We start from the raw sequence: 26,606 nt of genomic DNA, 5'->3' as shown, positions 1-26,606 counted from the left end.
AGGTCATTGGACAAAGATAGCACATTAATAGTACTAACAGTTATTTAAATTAATGTTTATAGATTAGTCTAAAAATTACATATGTGGTTAGCTGTGACATCATTAAAACGACCAATTGACCGAAATAATCTAGTGTTACAAACTAAATGCCTTTCCACTCCTAATTAAAAACAAGAATAGTACACACATAATTGTGTCACTTTTTATTTATTTGAATCTTATGGAATGGAATTACCCTGCAGAAGAAAAGAAAATTTTGCCAAATACCTTCTCTAAATAAAACTGAAATTTCAAATTTGAAGAGTTAATCTCATAATAATAGAAATGAACTCTAAAAGAATTAGGTATGCAAGCAGACTTTTGTATAGAAAAATAAGTATTTTTGGCTATGAGCCTTATTAGGGTGCAAATAAGATTGATATATGCATGCTAAGGGTAGTTTTTGTCTAACGCACTTGGTGGGCAAATGGCATTTATTTAAATAAGAAACTTTTATCTGAAATGTCCTTACTTTGATGCCTTAATGGATTTGTGATTTTACTGATGTGGTGATTCCTCTTACTGATGTAAATGACATCCTCTTTCACCTTGTCCATTATGTCTTTTCATAAAAACCCTATAGAGAATATTTGAGGCCATCTATGTATTGTTTTAATATGTTGGGGGTATCAATATACTACTGAAACTATATGTTCTTCTCTCATTCTCACCACATGATTGACCTTCCTCCTTTTAGGTACTTTTTAAATGTAATATTATTCATGGGAAACAATTTATTGAAGTATTACTTACTTTTAACCCAAAGAGATTAAGGAATGCTGAAAAAGATCCATATGTACAAAAATATCTCTAGCAACTATTTTTGTGGTGCAGAGAACTGGAAACTAAGGGTATTCCCATCATTTGGGGAGTGGCTGAAAATAATTGGATATGAACGTAATTGATTTGTACTATAAGAAATGATGAAAGGGAGTGTTTCAGAGAAATCTGTGAAGACTTGCATGAAATGATGCAAGTGAAGTGAAGTGAGAAGAACTAGGAGAAAACTGTAGAATAACAACTACATAGCAAAGATACACAACTTTGAAAGACTTAAAAACTCTAATCAATTCAATGACCAATCACGATGACCTGCCTCCTGACAGAGGTGATTGACTCAAGATGGAGAATGAGATATTTTTTGCTGAACTATGCATTTTTCTTATAAGAGTTTTGTTCCCCTTATCTTTCTTGGTGGGGTAGAGAAGGTAGGACAGAGAGTAAAGAATGCTTATCAGCCAAGGGAAAAAAGGAATATTATTTATGAAAAATACATTTAAGATCCACCTGGCAGGAATGCTCATTATTATTCATGGAGTCATTTCATTATGATCAATCATGCATGCTTTTTTAAAAAAGAAACATCTGATGGGTATAGGACAGGGCAAAATTAGAATATGATCATTTCAGTTCTGTTCTTTATTTGTACCAAATTTTTTAATATTACCCTTACATACAGAGAGAATATTCAAAATGACAAGTAAAATCAGATAAGAAACATTATTTATGATGAAATGATGGTGGTTAAACTAGTTTTTGATAACCTAAGTGTATCTCCACATTTTTAAAGAGATATTTATAATTTTATCTTAAGTCAATGTTGCTTTAGAACTCTTGGATTTAAAACCAGAGTACAGAAATATAAGTGATCATAGATATATTCTCACACTAGCCTGGTTTACAAAATAGGTTTTCTAAAAAAATGGGAGAATGAGAGGTTAGAAAATAATTCATTTCCTCATTTCCTCCATCATTAATAGATAAAATATCCTTCAATTAAAAAAATAAGTAATTAAAAATAGAGGAGAGAAAAGAAAGTATAGCATCTCATATGGGCTAAAGATACTGAAGCAAAGTCACCAGAAGGATAAAATAACAAATTAACTTCAACAATTACCCAAGAAATGAAGCTGGACCTAGTATGACACATTAAATTTGAGAATAAACATGGCAACCAGAAAATGAAAGAGGATCCGATATCAGTAAAGAAAGAGTTGTCATTTGTAATGTGAGAATTAGAATAAGACAATAGTAGAAACAGAACAAAGGAAATTGAGAGCAAAAGTCACCAAATGGAGAAAATGCCCCCCCAAAAATTGAATAAAGGAACAGAATCAATAGAAAACAAAACATTGTCAGATTGGAAGGCAAATTGGGAAAGGTGGCAAAATGTGCCAGAAAATTATATCAAAGACTCATCTAGGAAAAGTCTTGAAAACTTTACAGGCAATGACAGGACTAAGAAAGAAAATTCAGAGAAAAAAATACAGGAAGAAATATAAACTATCAATAATCATACAAAAAAGAAAAATCAATAGTAATAAAAGAAATGCAAATTCAAACAACTCTAAGAGATGACCTCATACCCATCAAATTGATATATGGCAAAACATGAAAAAAGTCAATCTGATAGAGCATGAAATTAATCCAACTTTTCTGGAAAAGAATTTAGAATTGTGTGAGAAGTGTTAATTAATCGTTCATACTTTTCAATACAGCAATCCCACCCCAAAAAGTACAAAAAAGAAAAGATCCTACATTTACAAAAAATTTTTTCACAAAAATCATAATTTATAATAGCAAAAAGCTGGAAACAAAATACATATATAACACTGGGCAGGGGGAGGGCTGATTCAGTGAATTGTGGCATATGAATACTTAATTGCAATGGATCTGTGATCTCATTTATGCGTATACCAACCAGGGGACATCCTAGAGCCAGCTTGAACATGCTCCCAAAAGTCATTTGTTAAATTTTCAATGAGAGCATTAATGCCTCAAAAATCAGCAAATTCTACAAATTAAGACTTCATTTATTATTTTGCAGATTGTCCAGACTTAAGAAAATGATGGAAAAAATGTTAATAATGCAAATTAAACTTCAGAGTGTGTCATACATGTATTTTTTTCTCCCTAGAGGACGAGTTAAACATTTATCAGGGCACCTCTGGTACCAACCCTTCCATACTTTCTCATCCTTTTTGATTCTCATCCGTGTCCTTCCATCAATCTCCCACAGGGAGTCTCCCTAATGTGCTGGGGAAAGAGCAACAGAATACTCAGTCCTATCAGTTATTCTTAGATTTTGCTGTATGATGGGCTCACCTCCCTTTCTGGTCAACTCTCTCTGAAGAAATCCTTTACGTTGTCTCTCCTTGATAATGTGTAATTCATAATTTATAATATGCTTACACTCACCATATGCTTTCCCATTTCCCTTTGGGTGATCTACAACTTTCATTCTTTAGACCCTATTGTATTCCAAGACTGAGAACCATACAGTACACGTGGAAGAGTGTTTCTATTGGAAAAATGAGTTTTTGCTTGAGGAAGAAAATTGGAATAATTTAAAATGTACTGCACAATTTCCCAAATTCAATCCAGCTTGCTCTTTTCTCCCTCTTTAATTCTAGGACTATCATTCATCTGCAGTGTCTATCCAAGAACCATATACTAACCAATCAGCTTTCTGTCTTGCCTATTCAACAGTATTATCATAGTCTGAACAATAGGGATTTATCATCTACTGGGTTTTTCCTGCGTATATTGTTAGTTTGAACTCTTTTGAGTGATCATGGCTTTGGTTTAGGTGACTCTGCAGTGTTCAAGGGCTTGTTGAAAAAGTTCAGTGCCATCTGTAAATACTAGCATCTGGAGGACCTCATCATCTATAGTCCATTTGGATTATGTGTTGGAAACTCAACAGTGAAGACCATCTTTGGTGAAAAAGCATCCCCCTGTATTATGGCTGACTCTATATTTAATAATCAGTTGATTGTTAAACAATATTTTCTCTGTTATATTTTTGAAGGAATTGTCAAAGAAAAAATGTTACTATGTATTATGCATTTTCAGTAAAGTCTGTCAAAAACATCTTTATTAATTTAACATTATTCTAAATCCAGACATTGTTCTGCTTGGAGAAAAATGTCCAAACTGGCATAGTTCCTTTATGGCTCTCCGACATCTCTCTAACACAAGACATTCTGCAGAAACATTTATTTCGGAATCGTGTACGAGGAAAATGTCACCATATGAAAAAACACAGTTTTGGGTTAACATTCTACCTCCAAAAGAATAATAGTCACTTAATCTTTCAGAGGATATCTGTAAAGAATCATTCTCCTAAGACCTCTCATCCTTTCTCACGAGTCACCTTAAGAATTCACCCCAACTACCACCCCTGCCTCCAGCCCCCAGCCACTGGTCATATGGGACCTGAAATAATCAAAGGGACCTTTTCCTTCTGATTGATACCCTAATTTCTCCAAGCTGGAGAAAGAGAATACTATTACCCTAAGGTAGGTCATAATTGAAATCTCTTCAGGGTAAGTGGAAGGCAATGATCTTAATTATAAGAAAGATGGTATTTCTTGTTCTAGGACTGGTTACCAATTTTAATCCACTTTCCAGGACCTTAAACTTTTATTCTTGACCTTTTGTATAATTTCCTAAAAGAAAGGTTTAGGCCTGAGAGCAGGGTAAGTCTGGAAATGAGAAATATTTATTTCTTAGTATTTTGAGTTACACTAAAAAGAAGTTTCTTTTAATGTGATTCCGTAGAAGCTTGTATGATATTGGAATATTCGTGCAAAACACCTTGTTGGAAAAGAATCTTAAGTAGTCAATATGTAGTCAACAATCAACATTTATTAAATGTCTGCTATGTGAAAGCCACCGTGCTAAGCACTGGAGATACAAAAACATAAGAAAAATAAAGATAGTTCCTGCCTTCAAGGAGTTCATAAGCTAATGAGAGAAAACAACACACAAAAGAAGTCTGAAAGTGGGAAGAGTGGGGAGGAAAAGAAAGGTAGGTTAAAGGTACTTGACCCAAGTGCATGGTGGAGAACTCAAAGAAGTACAAAATGAGTGCAGGTAAAGAAGTTAAAAACAATCAACACAGTGGGACCTTGGATTCCATAGACCATTCAGTCAATTATATGACTACAAAGACACTATAGAATATCTTTTTGAAAATCCTGTCTGATCATTTCTCAAATTTCCATTAAAGACACCCTTGCTGTGTTTGTAGATTACTTCAGAGTATCTTAGAGATGGATTAAAGTCCAGTAGTTACTGATATTTTCTTGTCTGTTCTTTTAAAAATAATAAGATCTGTGACTTTTTTCAAGTGTTTCCAAGTATTCTCTTTCAGATAGCTTTTGTAAAATTTTCTTTTGAATTAGGAACTTAGCCAACATTAACAAGTATGACCATTTTAATATACAAAAACCAGAAAACACGATTGTGTATGATACTACGAATTTTGGTTATTCAGTTTAATCCTTTAAAGAGTATATGTAAAATTTAACTCTGTAGTTTCAAAACTGCCCTACTTTCCTAAGTACCCTTCTGAATTTCTTTCTGCTCTTTTCTTTGTATTTTAAAAATGTTTTATAAATATTCTTTTCTTTCTTTTTTTTCCCCTTTACTATTACTACTCATCAAATCACTTCCATCCGAAATACAAGCCCTTTCTTGTAAACAACTAAGTACAGTCAACCAAAACAAATCAATACACTGGCCATGTATAAATGTTTGTTTTTAGCACATTTCCATAACCTCTTTGCTTATACTTACAGTTACATATTTTTATAGTTCATATAGTTATATATATTTATATATTTTTATAGTTCAATGTTTTTAAATTGATACTTATTACAGATATTGGTTTGTCTTTCTCTTTTTTTTCTCTACTTTATCTCTCCCTGGTTTGGGTGTCAGTACCATATTCATCTTATGGAAAGAGTTTGATAGGATTCTCTTGTGACAAGACAATTTCTAGCTCAGGTCTCTTGCCATCACTACACTGAGAAAAAACTCCTCTAAGACTCTAACATGAACTTTCTAACACTGTTTGCTTGAAGCAAACAGGTCACTGATGCATCCTGCTAAAGTCTGCAAAATCAAGCCTGGGAGACAAACTTCAGTTCGTTTGGACCAGCTAATTCCCTGACCTTTTTGATGCCGGTATCTTTATCTTCCCCTTCTGTTGTTTCTTTTCTTACTTCTTGCTTCAGCTCTCTGTAAAATTTCCTTCTGTTTCTGTATTCACATTCTACATAAGGTTGCTGAAACTGATGCTCTGGCCACTCTGAGTACGTTTGGTGACATCTGCACTTTGAGGATAATAAAACTACAGAAACTCTCTCTATGTTCTTGATTTAGTGATTGACAGCACTACCTAATCAATGGATCCTTGGATAAATTATATCACACTCTCTCTATTTTTGCAATTTATGAATATTGGGTTTCATTATTCCTTGAATGTTTGTAGAATTCACTTGTAAATCCAGCTTGGCTTGAGGTTAATTTTTTGAATTTTTTTGGAGGAAAGCAGATGTTCATTTATAGCTTATTGAATATCACTTTTTGAGATTTTTATTTAAATTTTCTATTTCTTATTCTATTGGTCTTTGTATTTTAAATATTCATCTATTTCATTAATCAATTTTGTTGGCATATTTGGGTAAAATAGCTTCTAACAATTTATTTCTTCTTCCTCTATCAAGAATTGTCTTTTTTTGCTTTGGTAATTTCGTTTTGCATGTGCACTCTCTCTCACCAAATTAAGTAGTGGCATATTTATTTGGGGGCTTCCCCCCCAAACACACACATACACAACCTAGCTTCAAGCCCCTCGTTTATGAGTTTGGAGGTGGGGATGGTCCTTTTGTTTTCAAATTTTAAAAATATTTACTTGTTTTTAGTTTTCAATATTCACTTCCATAAGATTTTGAGTTCAAAATTTTTTCCATCTCCCTTTTCTCCCCTCTTCCCAAGACAGCCTGCAATCTGATATAAACTATATGTGTACATTCATATTAAACACATTTTCGTGTTAATCATGTTGTAAAGAAGAACTGAACCAATGAGAGAAACCATGAGAAAGAAGAAGCAACAGGAAATAAAAGGTCAACTAGGATGCTTCGGTCTGCATTCAGACTTTGTAGTTCTTCTTCTGAGTGAGGAACTTTCAGTTTTTAAGAGCCAATATAATGCTACTGGATGAATCTTCTTACCCATTTGACTAACTAATGCCAATAAGCCAGCACAAATCAGAGATAGATTTTACTGAAGTTTACATTTTAACACTTAGAATGTGACACAACCTCACAACAGTGGATAGAAATGTGTGCCTAATACCTGGGCAGATGACATTTGTATATTCTTCTCTCCAAAACTACACAAGCCAGGATGAGTAACAAAAGAGAAGATAATGCTTTTTTACTGGATAGTTTGGTAGACCAGTAGGCAGGAAAAGATAGTCATTATCACAGCAAAAGTGAATGTCCTTGTCAACATAGCCATTTTCACTAACAGGGGTGGAGAACCTGCCACCTTAAGGCCATGTGTGGCCTTGTGGTTCCTTGGGTGTGGTCTTTTGACTCAGTCAAAGTTTTACAGAACAAATCCTTTTATTAAGGGGATTTGTTCTGTGAAGTTTGGATTCAAAGAGTCACACTTGAGGACCTAAGAGGCCCACGTATGGCCTTGAGGTCCCAGGTTCCCCAACCCTGCACAAGACCAAAGAAAGCACTATCTTCTATATCAATCAGCTAATCAGTCAGTCAATAAGCATTTGTGTAATACCTACTGTATGCTTTATAAGATAAGATAAGGATAATCTGACAACTTTCTTGAACTATCAAAGTCTTGTGGGCTTTTTTTGGTAGACTTAAAGCAAATGTTTGCAAACTTATTTGGTCTACCACCCTCTTTTAAAAAAGAAATTACTCAGTACCACCTCACCCCACCCTGGAAGTCAACTTTCTTTAGCCCTTAAACATTTTTTAAAAATTTATATCATTTCAAAACAATGTAATTTTTTTAAAAAATCATGCATCTTAAATTTAATAAGTTAGTGTAAATTTGTGGGGGTTTTCCCACATTGAAATTTTGATGACATAATATTGTGTCATGTAGCCATATAGTATCATATTGTAAACAAGTCATTACACACATTCCTGCTGAGGTATGCTGAACTTCCCAACAATGCCAGATAGTCTCACCTGCCAACACTTGTTTTGTAAGATCTGTCTGTGGCCTTGACCACTGATTGGTTATAACTTACATTTTGTGTGTTTGTTTAGAAAATAATGTAATCACTATGACTTTAACTCACACTTACACAACAGATGAAACATGTATGAATGGTTTTTCCAAATGTTCTTCTCTTCTTTTCTTATGCTTCCATTGCCCCCTTATTTTTATTCAACTCACCCAATTGCAACCAAGGTTACTACCACCTCCCCCTGGATCATTCCAGTAGCCCCTAGGAGGTGGTATCCTCTACTTTGGGAACCTCTGAAAGGATATGAGGAAAAGAGGTATTGGAGATAACAATCAGCTTTAAATTGTCCCTGCAGCACATGAAGAGGCATCATGAAGGAAAGTAAGAATAGAAGGAAGGAAGGAAGGAAGTAAGGAAAGAAGGAAGGAAGGAAGGAAGGAAAGAAGGAAGGAAGGAAGGAAGGAGAGAAGGAAGGATAGAAGGAAGGATGGAAGGAAGGAAGTACAGTGCAAAATGAAATTAGTTATGTTGCCTCTTACCAAATTACTTTCATTTCCCAAAATTCCTCTTTCAATAGTGCAATGGGCTTTGGAATCAGAAAATCTGGGTTCATATCTTCTGTCTGTTACTGACTATAAATATGACCTTGGCAAATCACTTAACCTCTCTGGGCCTTAGGTTCATCTATTATAAAATGAGGGAGTTGGATAAGGTGTCCTCCAAACTGTCTTCTGGCTCCAATTCAATAACCTATGAATTTTATTGATCCTTCCTTTGATTTTCAGAATTTCTATTTTTGTGTTTATTTCAAGTTCTTTTTATTAATTATTTTTCTGATTCCTTTGGTTGCATGTCTGATCTCTCTCTTTTGTTTACGTAACTATTTAACATATTTGTCTAAGGACTGCTTTAGCTACATTCCCAATGTTTTGGTATGGTGTCTTATAATTTTCTTTAATAAAATCATTTCCATGATTTGTTCTTTGACTCACAAATTCTTTAAGATTCTATTATGTATACCCATCTGAGTTTAAATCCTTACTTCAAATGTTCTTTATTGATTATAACTATCATTGTGTTGTGATCTGTAAACATTTCTGCTTTTCTTCATTTGTTTATAAACTTCATATTCTCTAGTTCTTAGTCACTTTTTGTAAAGTGTAAAAAATTACTTTTAGCAAGATGTAAAATATGTATTCCTTTCTGTTCCCATTTAGTAGTTGCCAGAGATCTATCAGGTCTAACTTCTCTAAAATTCTATTCAGGTTCTTAAATTCTTTCTGGTTTGTCATTACATTGTATTTGTCTAGGTCTGAGTTGGTGCATACTGAGATCCCCAACTGTGATCTATTTTTTTCTGTAGTTCAATGAGCTCTTCTTTTAGTATTTAGATGTTACATCATTTGGTGAATATAATGATAGTATTTCATTACCTATTGAGTCTTTCAATGTAATGAAATTTTCCTGCTTATCTCTTTCAAACATGTCCATTCTTATTGTTGCTTTTTCTGAGTTCATCATTACTATCCCTGTTATTTTTGATTCTTCTGAAACATACATAATAAATTCTGCTCCAGAACTTCATTTTTCAAGCTGTATGTTTCAAGTGTTTTTCTTGCATGTAACATCTTCTTGGATTCTCCTTTCTAATATATTCTGCTAGCTTCCTATGTTTTAGGAAGAAGTTTGTCCCATTCACATTCAAAGTTATGAACTGTTCATTTTAGTTGATGTTTGTCAAGTTCATAATTTAAAAAAGAAATAAAAATACACAGAAGAGAGAAGAAGAAAGTTTAGACACGAACACACAGATTTAAATGTAAAAAAGAAGAAGAAGAGGCTTTTAAAGGAAACTGAATAGATTAGAATATTCAGGACAATATTCGTACTGCCTGGTTAAATTTCATTATTAAAAACAGGCTATATATAAGAGAGCCATGGTTTTGTATGTGGTACTCTTTTTCTATTTTTCTTTGAATGTAGAAATTTTTATGTTTATTGATGTCCATAATAAAATTAAAACATAAAAATCTATAATAAACACTATCCTTAGAACATATACAAATAAGAAAAAGAGCAGAGCATGTATACGAACCCCTGACTTGAGTTTTATACACTTTTTAAAAAGTGTATCTTGGATTCTAACAGTAAGTTTAAAAAAATAATAAAAACTCACCAGGGTTGTGTAAAAACAATAATAACCAAAGTAATTTGTATTAACTGCTTACCATTATTGACTAATTGCCATACAGCACATTAACACTGTATGCATATCATCAAATCTATATCAGATATTTTGAAAAAGAAAACTCACTAGGCATGAAGGGAAGAAAGAATTATTCTCTGGCCTCCAAAGCTGCTGAATTGAAATCACTTAGTGTTTCTACTCCTAATATAACACAGAGAATGCTAGAAAAGAAGATGATCAAATTTAAGGGGCAGCTAGGTGGTGCATAAGAGGGCATTCTCTGCCTCATTTCTTACCTAGCCTTAATCACTGAATGGGTCAAACTGAGACCTGTTAAAAGACCTTAACTTAAAAAGGCAAAGGTCTCCCACTGCATCCAGGGCCATCTCCAGTTGTTCTGATCTATATCTTGTCACTAGACCCAGATGGCTCTAGAGAAGAAAGTCAGGTTAGTGACTTTGTACAGCCCTTCCTCACTTAAATCCAATTCACTTTCAAGTCATGGCATCACCTCCCTGATGTTATGGTCCTCTTCTATAATGAAAGGCAAACAACAACAACATGAAATAGATGCTTATCCTCATTTTAGAGAGAAGGAAACTGAAGCTTAGAGAATTAAGTGCCTGTGGACAAGTGTCAAAGGGGGAATTTGAACCCAGAGACCCTCTGTCTCTAAAAATTGCTAATTAAGATGTAAAAGTTTTTGGATGCTGTGGTTCAATATGGTGATGTTGTTCCCCTCCAAAGTATTTAGTCTTTTGTACCCTGTAAATAATTGAAGGAGGCAGTGTGATTTTCAAGAAGGGAGTTTTACACAGAGTAATTTCTGTTATAATTAATTTTAGTGATGTAGAAGGTTTCCTCCTCCCTTGCTTGTTCCCAATATTGACTTAACAGCAGAGATCTGGTAGGTCAGCCATAAGGCAGTGCTTTTCTAACAGAAAGGGAAGTTAAAATTTTGAACAACTTTAAAAATTGTTTTAAAAATCAATATTCTCCCAAGTTAAATGTAATGGCCAGTGTTAGTGACATTCTGTAGAAGTTACAAGGTGCAGCCCTGCTTTCTGTTAACTGATAAATTGTTGTCCAGCAACAGTATTTTGTAAGGGAATTTGTTGGAAAGTGTTTCTTGTGTCAAGATAAATTGTATCAGTGATTTTAAAAATAACATGTAGCAGTGCTCTGCACAGAAGTAGGCATTTAGCAATTTAAAAAAATTATGTTGTTTAAAAACTGTAATGTTCTCAGTAATATTCCTGCTGACGTTCTGGAAAGTGTTATGGTGCAGTAGAAAGAGACCTGGGTTTGGAGTCAAAGGACCCAGATTCACCTTCTAACTCTGCCACTTCATATTTGTATGACCTTATCATTAGTCATAATGTAAGTAAGTTATAAGTAAGTTTTTAATAATAAGTGTAATTGTAAAACTACAATAAGTGTAGTAAAACTACAATGAGTAAGGTTTGATTAAGTAGCTACAACATGCCAGGTCCTCAGGAATACAAATATTTTAAAAAGAGAGAGTTCCTGCCCTTGAGGAGCTTACAAATCTAAGGGGGGTGGGGGGAGGGAAGACAACACATGAAAGAAGGCTAAAATGTTGGAGCGAGTAGAGAAGGGGCATGGTGGAGAAACCAAAGAAATTCAAAATCAGATGATGGGATGATGAACAGGATGGAAAATGAGAAGTTGAGATGTTTCTCCTTACTCTTCTTATCTGAAGGTTGGCTCCACCCTCCAATCAGAGGGGCAGAGGGTACTGATGGGGTGTGAGTACCAAGGTGGATTGGATCTTACAAGATGATGAGTTTTCCCAGTGATTTTATTGGGGACATGGTAGATGACACAAAGATATCCAAAATGAATGCAGCTGCCTGGGAAATACATCTGGCCTTGGGTAAGATGTGAACTCACTGGCTCTCCCATTCTCATCTGCCTTATGAGAAGGCTAGAGGAAGACGGAGTAGATTGACTCTAAGTCTAGGGACGCTAAGAATGGGAAGAAGCAGAATAAGGTGTTTAGATTTGAGAGTAGAGCTTCTTTCTTCTGGTGCCAGTACATGGACTCCAGAATCCTCAGACTTTACAGTTGACCCTTAAGGGTTTTCTTTAGTCTAACCCTCTTACAGACTGATGATAAAGCACTTGGACATCTATGACTCCAAGTCACAGAAAAACCAAAGTGAATGTGTTGCTGTACTCATTCAGGTCCTCAAAGGCTGTACGGTTTGCTGTCCTTATGCCTAAAGAATATTCTTAAAATTGGGGGGAGGGTGGAGGAAGTAGAATGAAGAACATCTGAAAAGTGAGCTAGAGTGAAGTTAAGGTGAAAAAAACACAAGCGGTGATTTTTAGGGCAAAACCTTTAAAAAAATAGTGAGGGTAGAATTTGTGGGAAAATCATGAAATTGAAATAATTAGGAGAGGAGATTCTGGGGCGCTAGGAGGACTCATCGGTGAGTTCAAATCTGCCCTCAGACATTTACTAGCTGTGTGGCCCTAGAGCAAGTCATTTAATTTTTTTGTCTCAGTTTTTTGCCTCCTTTGTAAAATGAGCTGGAGAAGGAAATGGCAAATCACTCAAGTATCTCTAACAAGACAATCTCAAATGGGGTCGTGAAGAGTTGGAAATGACCAAAGAAGACTTTGACTTGGCTTATTAGCTCTGTGAACATGATTTGAGTTCCAATCCAACTTCAGTCGGTAACTAGCTGTGTGACCCTAGGCAAGTCACTTTGCTTCCATTTCCTCATCTGTAAAAATGGGGATTAAAAACAGCACAAAGTTGTCCTGAGGCTCAAATGAGATAATATTTGTAAAAGTGACTGGCACAAAGTATTCCAGAAACGATAAAATGCATATTTAATAAGATTATTATTATTTTTATAATATTATATTTATATATAATAATATATTATATATTTTATATGATATTATTATTTTATAGTAACCCTTCCCATCCCCCCACCCCTTAACCTCTTTGGATCTCACTTTCATCTTCTGTAAAATGGGGGCGGGGGGTCTGCTTACCTCATCGTATTGGGAAAATCGAATGAGATGCCTGAGAGCATTTTATAGACTATAAAACCCTCTGTTAATAGAAGGGGTTATTAGGTTTTCATGGTCCCTGAAGCTGTTCAGCTCGTCTGGGAACACATTTTCACTGTAGGAGTTAACTTGGGGAAGGATAAGAGTTAATTTGGGGAGGGCGCAGCTAAGAAGGTTAGAATTAAGGGGCGATTCTAAGGAAGTGGAGGTATCTCGGGCTACCATGGACAGGGGGAGGGGAGGGCCTGGGAAAACTGAAAGAGGGAAACCAAGTTTGAGTTGGAAGATTTTTGAGTGAATTTCGGTTGAGGGCGTGAGCGTGAGCACTTGGGCAGATCTGGGTCAGGCTGCAAGCCCGGGGTGGGCATCCCTGGAGGCAGACGGTCCAGGCCAGAGTGCTGGCTGGGAATGGTGGGAGGCTGACTCCCCGCGGGCAGGCGGAGGGCTCTCCCCTGGGTGGGGTGCGTGTACGGGGAGGGGGCAGACACGCCCACTGCGGCGGGGCTCCACTCTCCCGCGGCCCAGAGCGGACAGCTGCCGGAGGGGCTTCTGCCACCTCGCTGTCCCCCAACTTGCCCCCTGTCTGGGAGGCGGGGAGGCCGGGGTGGGGGTTGGCTTCTCCTGCCCCTCCCGTAGCCTCGGCCCGGGGGTCGCCACGCTGCCCCCACCCTTAGTCTGAGCCTGCATCTTAGCACCTGCCACCAGCCTCAGCTCAGCCCCCCGGCCCGCCCTCCTCCTCCTCCTCCTCCTCCTCCTCCTCCTCCTCCTCCTCCTCCTCCTCCTCCTCCTCCTCCTCCTCCTCCTCCTCCTCCTCCTCCTCCTCCTCCTCCTCCTCCTCCTCCTCCTCCTCCTCCTCTCCTCCTCCTCCTCCTCTGGTTGCAGTGGCTCGGGGAGGAGGAGGAGAAAAAGACAGAGGAAGAACAAGGAGGCGGGAGCCGGAGCAGCTGGCTTGGCTCTGGAACCCGTCTAGTGGCCGTGCTCCCCCTCGGCGGAGCTTAGACCGGGGCGGTGTCTCTTCTGCAGGTAAGGGAGGGGAAGCCCTCACGGGAGGGGGCCGGGTTGGGCAAAGTTTCCGGACTTGGGATGGGACACTGAAGAAAGCAGGAAAGGGCTCGACCCCATCCCGGGCCCCCCCTCTGTGCCCCGGGCCCCTCCTCTGTGCCCCGGGCCCCAGTGCCTCGGACCAGGGGGGAGGCTAGGCTGGGAGACCTTTCCCTCCCTTTTTCCGAGCGTCCTGGGTGAATGGGTTTCCCTTGGGCGGGTCTGGGATGGGAGCCGGCCGTCCCCGGTTCCGCAGCGCGAGGAGCCAGCCCCTACCCCGTCCAGGCCGGCGGGTCTGGGGTCCGGCGCAGCGCTGAAGGCATCCCTAAAAGGTCTGCACGATGCCCGGCGTCCGCAGAATCCATCGATTCCGCGATTACAGGGGCCGGACGCTCATTTCTGCAAGTCCAAGGCGGGGGCCTTGGACAGTTAAATTTCTCTTGCAAAACCTGCTTTAAAAAACAAAGTTTTCACAACTGCATTGGGAGCCTGGGCATCTTGGCCCTTCCCCCGTGCTGGGGAGAGTCTGTGCCTGCAGTGAGCCAGCCGCACCAGTCGTTGAAGGGGGTGCCTGCCTGTCTGTCTGTCGTGGTGCATGGGAAAGATGGGACTGCACATTTGCTGATCTCCTGTGCCAGGCACATTGTTAGCCTCCATCAGACTCAGCGCCCTGGGGTCCTGTTTTTGGTTGGGTCAGCTTCTCTCCATTTAGCTCCATGGGACGATGAGCACATCTGCTGAAACATGTCCTGTCTTTCTGGATAAATACCTATATGTCTAAAGTGTGTGATTGTCCGTCTGTCTATACCTCTGCCTGCCTGTCTGTGTGTGTGGTGGGGAGGCATTGATCTTCTCTTGTCCTTGACTGTGTGCTACAGAGAACCCGCCTCCCTTTGAACGTAAAGTAAAAAGAGGTAGTTGCAGTGTGCTTGTTGTAGAAAATTCAGAATAGTCATGGCAAGAATTTTTGAGCACTTGGCTCTGCCGGTGATTTGGGTCGACATTAAATATTTAGCAGCTGTAATGACTTGTTTTCAAAGTGACTTTACAGATCAGGAAGCATTTCTGTTTATTTGTGGTGTCCAGCCACTTTTTTTTAAACACCCCTAAAACCGTAGGCTTGTGAAAAGATTTATTGTTGTTAAGGAGGGCCTTTGGCTTAGGCTGTGGACATGGCATCCTTGCAGCTGTCCTGCCATTCTATAAAGTGATTTCTGAAATGCTTTCCAGTGGATACTATTTAAAAACATCTTCTGCCTGTCTGGCTCCTGTGGTGTTGACTAGCCCGTGGGATTCGGCCAATCTGTCTTTACACACAGTAGGTAAATTCTGTCTGTACCACAGCCAATGAGAATTGGTAGCATTCTGCTAGATCTGAAATACTGCAGGATTATCTTAGTTCTCAAGCTGCATTTCTGGTTTCCCCTGTGTCTCTGGATAAGCAGCTCAGCAGTGTGTTCATAAAATCTATTATTATGAGAAAGTTCTAATGACAATGATTTTATAGATCACTTGGTTTTAAATTGTGAATTTGATGAAATTAAAAAGTACCGAATAAAGTGCTTTTGGGAATAGAGCAGAAAAATAACGTTTGTGTTATGTAGCTACTTTAGAAGTTCTTGCCTTCTCCAAATTAAACTCTTAACTCAAGGATATTTCGTATGTACAAGATCTTATAGTAAAATGTTTTTTAATCAGATGAATTAAAATTTAACCACTTCATCCCTGGAGCTCATTTCTTCTTTTTCAGTTTGTTTTTCCATCTTATTTATCAACATGATCATCCTAGGTCAGCTATGGCTTAATGGAAAAGAAATCAAGGGTGGGGTCAGAGAATCTAGGTTTAAATCTGGTTCTTCAGTTAGGGGTGTGATGAAATCCTATAACCAGGTAGGAAATGATGAGGTGGCTACTCTGGACCCCCTACTTAAATAGAGGATTTGGAAGAAGGTCTCCCTACCCTCTACTCTCTCCAAAGAAGATACACCACATAGGTATATTCTTCCTCCCTCCCTCCCTCTCTCTGTCTCTCCATATATATGTATATGCGTGTTTACATACACCTACTATAGTGGCTTAGGTCTTAGTGTTTGTTACCTTCTATTATTATGTAAATTGGAGCTTACAGATGTTTCAAAGGAAGAAGAAAATGAAATTTAAAGGGGTAAGTCAGGAAAATTGAATGGGAAAAGAAAAGATTTAGTGGAAAGAGAGACTATTGATAGAATGTGAACTATTATTAGAAATTAAGATAGTGGCATAGTATCTAACCATGTATTTGAATTTTAGGGTTTGGTACTATTGTATGAAGAACTAAATCTAGAAAATAATAGCTTCTCTGAAACTCATACTCCCCCCCCCAATTTCTTACTTTAGACTGTTTGAGGCTACCAGGGTATAATTTCTAAAATTGTAGCCAACCCTCAATTATCTGTATGGGAATTGGTGAATCAAACATATATAGAATGGATTTTATTTCAGGGTAACATCTACTTTAATTAAACTAAGCCAAAAATAATTACAAAGATGAACTTGAGGAAAAAAAACACATAACATCCCCTTTACTAAAATAAATTAGGTTTGTTATCCATTGGTTCTTTGTGCCACTGTTTCCTCAGATTAACCAGGATTATTGAATGCACTTCTTTGAACACATAAATCATATTTCAGGGGATTTGTTAGACTTGGTGAGCCTCCCTAGCGCATCTTATAGATGGATGAGATTCAACATGGTAAATGGTGAAGCTGTGGAATCTTACCAAAAGGTGGAAAAATCTCACACTTTGGATCTCCTCCTACCCATGATTTTTTCTTTGTTAAGAATCTACTTCTGATTTGTCTGTATCAGTATGTCTTGAAGAACAGTGTTCTTACTACATACTTTCCAGGTGCCAAGCAGTGCCAAAAATTGGATATGGGAAGCAATATTGTAATTCAGAGGATGAGACTTGGAGTCAAAAGGCTTGGCTTACGTGTGACCTTGGACAAATCCCTTCACCTCTGGGCCTCAATGTTGTTGTACAGTTCAGTTGTTTTTTGGCATCATGTCTGACTTGGCCATGACCCCATTTGGGGTTCTTTTGGCAACCACTGGAGTGGTCTTTCATTGCCTTGTCCTGCTCGTTTTACAAATGAGGAAACTGAGGCAAATAGGGTTAAGTGAGTTGCCCAGGGTCACACAGCTGGTAAGTGTCTCAGGCCAGAACTAAAGAGTCTTCCTGACTTCTGAGTCAGGCAGTCTAGCCACTGCACCACCTCAGTTTATACCCGTTAAATGATAATATTGGACTCCATGAATTCTTTCCAGTTCTGATAGTCTATCAGTATCGGTGAGATAAGGGAAAATCAATCAGGGACTCTGGCAATCTGAGTATCAGTGAATTGGGCTAATGTTCTGGAATTTAAGAAGGCACAGCACCCCTGAAATGGTGCTATTTGTTGATTTTCAGCCTCCAAAATAGAGGTATAATGGAGAGATTCTCTGCCTTCTATCACCATGCATTTAAGCATTATTCTTCTTAGGGTTTGTATTCATGAGCTGTGTGACTTCCTGGGTCAAAAGCCCAGATGGACTCTCTGATCATAGTATAATATGGATACTTTGGCTTCCTCTCTCAGAGCCAGCCTGCAATATCTGCCCCATAGGAATGTGGGGGTGGGGGTGGTAATCCTGAGAGGTTGGAGTGTTTCTTTTCACTATCACTGACAGCTGGAGGACTGTCTACGTCCCCCACCCCATTGTTAGGGGCCAGTTACTAGCTCCCCATTCCATTTCTCCATTTAACATCAATAATCTTTTTACAAAGATATATTTACCTCGATGATATGCCAAGAACAAATGTACAGACACTTCCCCCGGTACTTCTAAACTCTGATCACTTTAGACTCAAGAAGAGTAGGCATAAAACTTAGCTCATTTCCTATACAGCACTGATCCCACAAAATTCATCTGCAAAAACAGCATTGATGCTGCCTGAATCCTGGTTTCAGCTTTCATTGGCATAGGTTTAGTAGGACACTTCCTGTTTCTAGAGGCATCAATGCCAGCTGGCTACAGAACCCAGCCTAGAATGCTGGGAGGCCAGAGTGCCCACCAGACCCCTCAAAGTCACAAGATGGTGGGTGCTCTACTACCTCCATCTGGAACGGAATCAGACAACCAACCAATCAGTAAACATTTATTAAGCACTTACTGTGTGCCAAAAAAAATTAGAGGTAGATTCTTAACAGAGAAAAAATTATGGGTAGGGCAAGATCCAAAGTGTAGGATTGTTTTTCCATCTTTTGGTAAGATTTCACCTTTTTATCACCTAACCTCTTGAGTCTCATCCCAACTATAAGATGTGCTAGGGAGGCTCACGTACGTCTAAGTCCCCTGAAATATGCCTTATGTGCTGAAAGAAGCACTAAGTGATGGGACTACAAAAGAAGAGCCAAAAGACAGTCCCTGCCCTCCAGGAGCTTATAGGAGAGACAAACAGAGATGCCAAAGACTGGGGCCCTTCTTGGAGTCACATGGCCCAACAGAGCACAAGGCACTGAGTCCTTTCTCCGTACTATAAGATCTCTTACTAGATGCGTAAGCATTTATTAAGTGCCGAGCACTTGATAAACATTGCAGGTTCACAATAACCCTGTGGGGTAAGTACTGTTATGCCCATTATACTTTTGAGGAAACTGAGTCAGACCTAAGTTAAATGATTTTCCCAGAATCACACAGCTAGTAACTGCCCAGAACTGGATTTGAACTGAGGTCTACCCAAATCCAAACTTATTGCTCTCTCCACTGCACCACTTGGTTGCTCCTGGAAGTGACCAAATGAATTGAAAAGAGGCAAAGAGAAATGACCGAAGCAGACTAAGACCATTTAAAGGCCTTGACTTGAGTCTCCCATTCACCGTGTTATTGGTCAACTTGAGCCAGTTCCAGAATATCTTTGTAGGCTCCACAGTCTCTCCAGGGGACTTCCTCTGCACATCATGATTCTATCCCAGATCCAAGCTCCCCAGCCTCCTCCAGGTGCAGAGCCTGTATCAACTGAGCCTCTACCAGGCCCTGGGAAGTAGGTGCTATTATTATCCCCATTGTACAGATGAGGAGAGTGAGGCAAACAGGTTAAGTAGCTTGCCAAGGGTCACCCAGCTAGGAAATGTCTGAGGCTGGATTTGAACTCAGGTCTTCTTGATTCAAAGTCCAGTATTCTATCTACTTGCCTAGCTAAAAGCATCTCATTTTGTAGAAGAGCTGTGTCCAGAGAGGTTAAGACCCCTATCCAAAACCAGATTGCTAGTAAGTGATGTTGGCTCCTCTGACTTACACTGTTTTCAATTGCCTAAGACTCTTGATGACAAGGCAATCCACTGATTTAATTTTTTACAATTAAGATTATTTTAATGTTGGATCTTGGCCTGGTATGAAAGAACTGTTGCTATTTCAAAGAATAATCTTAATTTTGCTTTTCAATAATTGCGTCCTGCTTTTTTAAAAAGACAAATGAATATCTAACTTATGTAACATGTAAATTAGGGAAATTATTATTCTCATCAACAGATTCTTTTCTTTACAAATCATCTTGTTTGTTACAGAATGCTTTTCAATAATTATTGTAATTCTTTTAGCTATTAAAGGGGAGAGAGGGGAATAGTCATTTATATAGTTCCTATTATGTGACAGGCACTATGCTAAGCACTTTTTCCAAATATTATCTCATTAGATCCTCACAACAATCCTGGGAGGGAGGGGCTATTATTATCTCCACTATACAGATGAGGAAACTGAGGCAAACAGGGTCAAATGACTTGCTCAGGGTCACATACCTGATAAGTATCTGAGGCCAGATTTGGACTCAGGAAGGTGAGCCTTTCTACCTCTAGGCCTGGCACTGTCTCTACTGTGTCACCTAGCTGTTTGTCTAATGTGACACCCCAAAAGTGAGAAGTGTCTCACAACCCAACTTAAGAGGAGCACAAAAGGTACTCTCAATATAGTCAGTGGGTCGATCCAAATGCAGTAACTGTTACTTCCATGAGCAGGTTGTTCTGATGTTTTAGACTTTGGGGGTGGGGGGTGCAGTGGGGAAGTGTCTTTCAGAGTGTCACAACCTAGCTGCTAAATGATTAGGATTTTTAAAAAACACCCAACTTCTAACATTATTGGCAGTGCTTCACATCCATAGTCACCTTTGTCTGCAAAAAAGGGAAGGAAATGCTTCTCACGTCTTAGGGTGGAGGAGGATGGCAACCCTGGTCATGCCTACGAAGCCTCAGTTTGCTCCTTCTGTTGTTCTTTCCATTTTGAATTACTTTTTTATTTTATGTTATTTCCCATCTTTTAATATGGAAGGCAACAGGATATTCAAGGAAAAAAAGGCAATAGGAAAAAAATGGCTTGGGAAGGAGCAGAGGAAGGGAGTATCAGTCATTATTTCTAAAGATCATTAAAACTGCAGCTAAAAGTCAGGAGGTGGTTTCTTTGGTTTCCTTTCAAAAAGCAACAGTGAAAACCTGGGAGATTCAATGAAGTCCTGAAATATGTGTTAATGGTTGTAATTCCAATTAGGTAGAGCTTATTCACACTACTTCCCTGTCCCAGTTTCCCTATTTCTGGGAGTCAGTGAGCCAACAAGCATTTATTAAGTGCTACAATGTGCCAGGCCCTGTATGAAGTGCTTGGAATTTAAAGAAGTGAAAAAACATGTTTGTTTGTCCTATTCCTCCATGACCTTCTCCCACCCCACCCCCTTGTGTTCATCCTTATTTGCCGAAGAAGAAGACCATTCCATCAGAGAAATGATGACGTCTTGCACTTGACTTTGTTTTGAGCAAGGGAGGGCTATGCAGGTCACCAGCCTCCCTTCTTCTCCAGAGCCATCTGAATCCCATGACCAGATATTTATCAGGATGCTGGAGATGACCCAGGATGCACTGGAAGACCTTGGGCCCTTTAGGCCAAGGTCTTTGCAGGTACTCACTTAGGGTGAGGTAACGCCCATTCATTGAATAGGCCTGTTTAAGAAGTAGCCAGTGCATGGCCCCTTTAATGAGGCAAAAAAAAAAGAAAAGACATCAGGCTGGGAGGAAAACAGCAATTGATTATGTCACTATTGTAACTATTACAATTACTATTACTATTGATTATGATTGTTAAGCCAGAAGGGTCCAGAAGAGCCCTTAAGGCAGTGGTGTCCTAGCTTCAGAGTGCAGTAGGTTTAAGGTATTGGAAAGGGAAGGGTAGAGAAGGGAAGGAAAGGGAAGGGAACAGAATGGAAGGAAGTGGAAGAGAATGGAAGGGAAGGGAAGGAATCAGTAAAACCCAAGTCAACTGGGCATCTTTGCCCATCCAAATTTCCCTTCCCTTCCTGTGCACAGGACCATGCCCTGGCTACCCCACCCCCTAATCAAGTGTCAAATATCCTTTGGCAAACTCAAGTTAGTTAAAGTCATACCTCTGAGAAAGCTTGGATTTAAAGAGATTGTATGATTCACCCTATGTTGAAGAAAATCAGAATTTGTGTCAATGGATAATCACAATAACAGAACTAGATTTGGAATCAGTTGACCAGAGTTTAAGACTTTGTTCTTGCTGCTTAGATGACACTGGACAAGTCATAAGCTCTTAGGCTTCAGTTTTCTTACTTGTAAAATGAAGGGTTTGAAATAGATAATCTGTAAGATTCTCTTGTTCTAAACTGTTCTCAATTCTAAATTCTTGTTCTAAATCTATGGTGTTAATTAGCTGCTTTCTCTTCACTTGGCACATACATATCTTGCCTGTCCAAATCTTATTCATTCTATAGGGCCAAGTCCAAAGCCCCCCAAGCCTTCTCTCACTATTCCAGTTGGCAGAAGAAGAGCTCTCAATCAAAGAACAGGAACCTTGGAACTTCTTATCTATACCACTCACCTGAAAGTATCTTTGTAATAGAGTAGGTTAATTCATCATCATTCTATTCTATTCTATTCTATCCAGTTTTCTTTCTTTCTTTCTATCTATCTATCTATCTATCTAGTTATCTATCTCTTCTTTACTTTTCAACTATAATCATGATTTCATTTGTACCCTGTAGTCTGGAGCCAAAATTTTGGGTTTACACATAGTGGTTTCAGTCTTGGGGTTGTTTCATTAAGTATCCTCTTAGCTTTTATCTCGACATGCAGGTTTTCATTTAGGAACATCAGAATTTGGCTCATTTTGCCACTACTTAGTCTTTCTTGGAGACTTCCTAAGCTTATGTCTAGGTCTCTACAGAAAACATAAAGGGTATCAATTCCCATGCAAGCACTCAGGCTAACAATACATCAAATATGGGACATATTTATTAATACCACTTTTGGGAACGATTGAGTGAGTCAGCACTAAGTCATACAAACTGAACCATGTCCTTGGACCTAGTCTTTGAAAGAGAGAACAAACCCAGAGAGAGGAAGACCAAAAGCAGGAGAAGAAGTCTATACAACATCTTCGAGGCTACCATAGGGCACCTGAGGGCTCAGAAATGGCAGTGGTGGTGGTGGTGGGGGCACAGATATTATACAAATATAACCTGACTCTTAAAAAAATACTTTTGACTTTCATCAAAGATTATAAGCCATGAGTTCTTTTTGGCAGTTTGGTGAAATTCATGGACTCTTTCAGAGAGTTTTTTTTTAAGTGTATAAAATAAAATAAATAGGGCTACAAAGAGGCAGTTGTATTGAAATACAGTAATCAAAATGGTTCTTAACTCTCAGGTTAAGAATGTCTGCTATAAGCAATCAAGACAGCTCTCCTTTCCTCTCTGATTTGGTCTTTATTCTTCTTAGGGATTACTCTAAAATTGAAGCCTCCCATCTACCACCAACAGCAAGGGGAAAACATTTGGGACTGACGTAGATTAGACCTTTCTTCCAGCTAGCCTCATCTTCCCAGAGACTTGTCCAACTAATTCCAGGATTATAGTACTACCCTTTTTGGGGTCTCTCCCAAAAATGAAATACTTGGGGTTGCTAAAGAACATCCTTTGCCCCACCCCAAAACTACACAGTATACATTACAGACAATCAGAGAGCAAGGTTTGGGCTTGCTCTCATACACTGTGACTGGTGATTTTTTGGCTCCATCCCTTGCTTTGGTCTAGGAATTCAGCATCTTCTCCTCTCGAGTAAACATGGTCCAGGAACCTGGTATTATCCAGAATTACTCTTTAACTCCCAAGAAGCTTGGTCCCAGATTCTCTGCTTGTCCTGGAGCTCCTGTCACACTTGACAATGATTCCTCTGTTGCTGGCTGTCATTCCTACAGCTTCTTACATTGTCCAGGAACTCTTTACCACTAGAATACTGCTCCCCACCCCCACTCTACTGCCATTTCTGAGGCCTCCGTGACCTGGAAGATGTATAGACTTCTTCTCCCGCTTTTGGTTCTCCCTATCTCTGGGTTTGTTCTCTCTTTCAAGGACTGGGTTCAAGGAGGTGGCTCGCTTTGTATGACTTCGTTCTCACTCAATCAATTGCTCCTAAATGTGGTATTAATAAAGATGTTTATACTCTGTACAGAGAGATTGCGTCAGCACTGGATGGCCATGAAGACCAACTCGGGAACCTGCCCTCTCTACATGTACGATCATAGGATCATATGTGTGAGCTGGAAAAGACTTCAGAAGTCATTTATTCCACCCTCTTCATTTACAGATTAGGAAACTGAGACCCAGAAAGGTGAAGTGATTTATGACTAAATCCAGGGCTCTTGTAGAAGGCCAGCCTCACAGAAAATCCCAAAGGGTTTTTGGCTATTTAATTGTTTTAACTCAGCTATGATCAGATTATTTCATGAAGTTGTCCTTTTTTATTACTGGAAAAACAGGTACTGGAAATATTAAAACATTTGCTACCAGTTCTTGTATTTCCAGGAAAATCTTATAGAGAACCTGCTTTGCATAAAGACAAGAAACAAGGAAAATGGAGGCTTGGCTTTCTGATGTCCCTTCCCAGTTCTGCCAATGAATTACTCATGCATAATTTTCTTGAAATTCTCTGTGCCCAAGTGCCTCGATCTATAAACATTAGGTAATAGACTGAAACTGTTTTGAATAAATGCTTGTTTGAATTGAAAGTCAAATTTAATAGAATCGGCTGGCACATTAGGCCACTTGCTTAGGCCCCAACCCATTTCTCAGTTCAATTCAATAAGCTACTGGTTCAGAGCACTGTGCCAGGGACTGAGAATGGGGGAGGTAACAAAAGTTTACATATGACAACGTTGTCTTGAACTCAAACAGAAATGGGGGTCCGTACGTAAGGATCCCTGCAGGCCTGGTATTGAATTACGTTTAAAATGTAATAGTGTTTTATTATATTTTTATTTAGTTTGTTAAGTATTTCCCAGTTACATTTTAGTCTTAGTTTTTCAGCATTTTAGAATGTTGTTGGTTGTTGATACTTTCTTCCACTGTGGATCTTACCGTTTTTGTTAGGATGAAACACAGATCATGAAAACATGCAGCAATTTATACATACGTGCTTTAGGAAGTGGGGAGGGAGAGAAGGGGATTAGCCTGGGAGAGAAGGTCAGCTGTTTTTGAAATGTAGTCTGGTCCAGTGGTTTCCAAACTCTTGATCATTTTTTTGATTAAAAAAAATTTAAAATAAAATTGGAGGCATGCTCCTCCAATAGATGTATATTTGTTTATAAATTATATACTCGTACTCATTGTACTATTTTATATATTATAAACTTTCACAAAAATAAGTGTTTTAAAGGGATCAGAATTGAGCAGCTGGGTGGTACAAAGGATAGAGTGCTAGGCCTGGAATCAGGAAGACCTGCATTCAAATCCAGCTTCTTCTATCTGTGTGACCCTGGGCAAGTCACTTAACACTATTTGCCTCAGTTTCTTCATCTACAAAATGAGCTGGAGAAGGAAATAACAAACCACTCCAGTATTTTTGCCAAGAATACCCCAAATTGGCTCACACAGACTCAGACACAACTGAACGACAGAAAGGAGTGAAAGGTAAAATGAATATTTTAAAAATTTACTAATAGTGCAAAAAAAAACGCACCTGTTTTCTTCTTTAGAGCAATGTGAATGTGCTGCATTGTTTTGAACAATCCCTTGTTGATGTCCTGAGCTTGGGGCAGACTTATAAGAATAATAATTGTCTATTAGTAATTAATTATTCAGTTAGCTTGACCTATGTGGGTAGTCATACTGGTGAATGTTTAAAAGATATTTTAAAATTCAGAGATATGGAATGTAACAATCATAAAAATGATAACAGTCTGTCAATATAACAGTTTTCCAGTTGGAGTCATGTTTTCCTGTGTGTATATGCGTGAAAAAACAATCAAAAGTATGTAATCTCTGATTTCAACTCAGGAAGCTTTCAATATAAGTTCCTCTTCCCTTACACAGTTCTGTTTAGTGAATGGTATCCGATTTTAATTATCTTTTCATGTTTGGATATTTTCGTTGCAATTTTGTATGACTATGAGGAGGAAGCCAATTTGGGTGGATTGTAGAGTGCAGGAAGGGGCGTAATATATCATAAGTCTAGAAAGGTAAATTGGTGTCAGATCTGAAGGACTTTAAATGCCTAACAAAGGAGTTAGTTCTTGATTCAAGAGGTAATAAGAAGTCGTTGTAGTTTGTTGATTTAGGGATGGGGGTTTGTAGGGGAGAATGAGGTGGGCAGATCAATTCTTTAGGAAGATTACTTGGGGGGTGGGGGTGCCACAAATGTGTAGATTGCATTAGGGAAATACTTGACCTTGAGTGGCATTGGAGATACTTGAGACAGTGAGATCAGTTAAAAGGCCATTGTAAAAATTCAACGGAAAGGTGATGAAAACCTCAAGGAAAGGGATGAAAGGAATGTTGTAGAGACAGAAATGACAGGCTTTGGAAGCTACTTGGATATATGAGGAGAATGTAAATAAGGAATCAGGGATAAAACCAAGGTGGTGAACATAGATGATGGGAATAGAAGTGTCCCTTATAGTAACAGGCAAATCTGCAAGACAGAGTGGGTTTTAGAGACAAGATAATGTATGAAATCTTTAGCTGATCCCAACTCATCCATACCTATTCATCCTGTGTGACTCACGGTGTCTCACCATGGAAAGGGTGGGAGTGGAGGCTTATTCACTGGTCATTGCCTAGTCAGAACCTTCCATTTCCTTGCCAAAGCCACAAGGTGATCTGAAGGGGAGGGGAATGGGTTGGTATATTGAAGGGAAGGGGATTTCCCATTGACACCAGCACACCTGCTTCTGTGGTTGATGCATTCAAGTTT

General features: G+C 38.8%; 1 protein-coding gene across 3 annotated transcripts in view; it reads left to right on the top strand.

Moving 5' to 3' along the window:
- Positions 1-26,606, top strand: part of FRMPD1 (FERM and PDZ domain containing 1) — a 224,057-nt gene that overhangs the window by 79,462 nt on the left and 117,989 nt on the right. The window contains exon 1 of one of the 3 annotated variants that reach the window (XM_072596756.1): positions 14,166-14,315. The exons of the other annotated variants lie outside the window; for them this stretch is intronic. The gene's annotated coding sequence lies outside the window, so the exon portion shown is untranslated. Of the gene's footprint in view, positions 1-14,165; positions 14,316-26,606 lie in introns of those variants that run through there. 3 annotated transcript variants of the gene reach the window in all.

The sequence above is a fragment of the Notamacropus eugenii genome, chromosome 3 (genome assembly GCF_028372415.1).
Source record: "Notamacropus eugenii isolate mMacEug1 chromosome 3, mMacEug1.pri_v2, whole genome shotgun sequence".
Classification (NCBI taxonomy): domain Eukaryota; kingdom Metazoa; phylum Chordata; class Mammalia; order Diprotodontia; family Macropodidae; genus Notamacropus; species Notamacropus eugenii.
Note: the sequence above shows the minus strand (reverse complement) of the source record. Positions and strands in the feature narration are given on the sequence as shown.